The sequence below is a fragment of the Tachysurus fulvidraco genome, chromosome 13 (assembly GCF_022655615.1).
Source record: "Tachysurus fulvidraco isolate hzauxx_2018 chromosome 13, HZAU_PFXX_2.0, whole genome shotgun sequence".
NCBI classification, from domain to species: domain Eukaryota; kingdom Metazoa; phylum Chordata; class Actinopteri; order Siluriformes; family Bagridae; genus Tachysurus; species Tachysurus fulvidraco.
The window spans coordinates 28,025,057-28,027,556 of record NC_062530.1 but is presented as its reverse complement, the minus strand read 5'-3'; the positions used below and the strand labels follow the sequence as shown (position 1 = coordinate 28,027,556).

Genomic DNA, 2,500 nt, shown 5'->3' with positions numbered 1-2,500 from the left:
TTCACAGTCAAACTGCTTCTGATGGATCCTTACATTACATTTATATTGTTTCACCCGTAACAGACCTACACAACAGGTATAAACAATACACACAGACATGCGTATAGAAAATCAATTAAACAAAATACATTCACAATACATAACTACACAACACAATTACACAATAAACATCTTCTCACACACAAATACACAATAAACATCTCACACACAAATACACAATAAACATCTTCTCACACACAATTACACAATAAACATCTTCTCACACACAATTACACAATAAACAACATCTTCTCACACACAATTACACAATAAACATCTACTCACACACAAATACACAATAAACAACATCTACTCACACACAAATACACAATAAACATCTTCTCACACACAATTACACAATAAACATCTTCTCACACACAAATACACAATAAACATCTTCTCACACACATTTACACAATAAACATCTCACACACATTTACACAATAACCAGAAATACCCAATGGACAACTACGCATACGAGTAATTACACTATACATATAAGTGTATGATGCCAGAAGTACAACAATGTCTCTCTCACACACACACACACACACACACACACACACACACACACACACACACACACACACACACACACACACACACACACACACACACACTCAGGTCAGCTTTATTGTGTGTAGACACAGTGAGCTAATACACACTTCTTGTGTGTCACTGTGTGTAGTGTGAAAGGATTATGATGAGTGCCGCTGGACTCGGGCTGTCTTTAATGCTCAGTGTGTGTATGTGTGTATGCGTATGTGTTCGTGTGTTTGTGTGTGTGTGTGTGTGTGTGTGTGTGTGTGTGTGTGTGTGTGTGTGTGTGTGTGTGTGTGTGTGTGTGTGTGCGTGAAATAAACACCTGCTACGTTCTGAGGAAAGTGTTAAGAGCAGAATCAGGACTGAAGTGGCAGCAGATATTTACTGAGTGTCTGCCTCATTACCCATGATGCACTGTGGCAGGGTGTGTGTGTGTGTGTGTGTGTGTGTGTGTGTGTGTGTGTGTTTAACACTGTGAGGGTAAAAACTGGTTAAAGTAACTGAGAGCAATGTTTAGGTCGTTTATACACTGTGAGTGTGATGATGTGTTTCCTGTTTGTTACTTTCAGGCCTGAAATGTCACTCTACATTAACACACACACACACACACACACACACACGCACACACACACACACACACACAAACACAAACACACACGCACGCACGCACGCACACACACACACACACACACACACACACACGGCATGTTTATGTGTTTAAGAGTGTTTTGTCCTGTACATTTGTGTAAAAATTACAGAAGTTTAGATGTTCACAAGAAAAAAGATAAAGATTTAAAGAATTACATCATTCTAAGTGAATAAAAGACGAGACATTTATTAATAAACCCAGCTGTATACATGCATCTGCATTTTTATTACTACTACTACTACTAATAATAATAATGGCAGAGTTGTGGCACAGCGCCTCCTGATGGTGCTCACAAGGAAATGTATTAAATCTCAGTTCTACTGCAGAAACACAACACATTACACTTTATCCTTTTACAGTTACATTTAATCTTCACTGACTTCCTGTTGTGTCTCTCTTGTGTCCCCTCAGCTCTTTATTCTCTCAGCTCTAAACACTCGTCCCCTCAGCGGTCTCTCTTTATTCTCTCAGCTCTAAACACTCGTCCCCTCAGCAGTCTCTCTTTATTCTCTCAGCTCTAAACACTCGTCCCCTCAGCGGTCTCTCTTTATTCTCTCAGCTCTAAACACTCGTCCCCTCAGCAGTCTCTCTTTATTCTCTCAGCTCTAAACACTCGTCCCCTCAGCGGTCTCTCTTTATTCTATCAGCTCTAAACACTCGTCCCCTCAGCGGTCTCTCTTTATTCTCTCAGCTCTAAACACTCGTCCCCTCAGCGGTCTCTCTTTATTCTCTCAGCTCTAAACACTCGTCCCCTCAGCGGTCTCTCTTTATTCTCTCTCTTTATTCTCTCAGCTCTAAACATTCGTCCCCTCAGCGGTCTCTCTTTATTCTCTCAGCTCTAAACACTCGTCCCCTCAGCTCTTTATTCTCTCAGCCCTAAACACTCGTCCCCTCAGCGGTCTCTCTTTATTCTCTCAGCTCTAAACACTCGTCCCCTCAGCGGTCTCTCTTTATTCTCTCAGCTCTAAACACTCGTCCCCTCAGCGGTCTCTCTTTATTCTATCAGCTCTAAACACTCGTCCCCTCAGCTCTTTATTCTCTCAGCTCTAAACACTCGTCCCCTCAGCGGTCTCTCTTTATTCTCTCAGGATCGATATTGTGCTCTAATATTATGGGATGAATTATAATTATTTAAACTGGGAAAGTGTGTCTGAGCCCCGAACACTATCAGGAAGACTATTCCAAAGTTTGGGAGCTAAATAAGAAAACGCTCTACCACCTTTAGTAGACTTAGATATTCTGGGAACTAGCAGAAGTCCTGAGTTTTGT

At 41.3% G+C, this 2,500-nt stretch overlaps 1 protein-coding gene and 1 long non-coding RNA gene across 2 annotated transcripts in view; one reads left to right on the top strand and one right to left on the bottom strand.

Annotated features, from left to right (window-relative positions):
• The window catches only part of LOC113657299, a 1,727,325-nt gene that overhangs the window by 985,303 nt on the left and 739,522 nt on the right, over positions 1-2,500 (bottom strand). The window lies entirely within an intron of this gene.
• The window catches only part of LOC125146171, a 1,103,650-nt gene that overhangs the window by 535,094 nt on the left and 566,056 nt on the right, over positions 1-2,500 (top strand). The gene's annotated exons all lie outside the window — the stretch shown is intronic.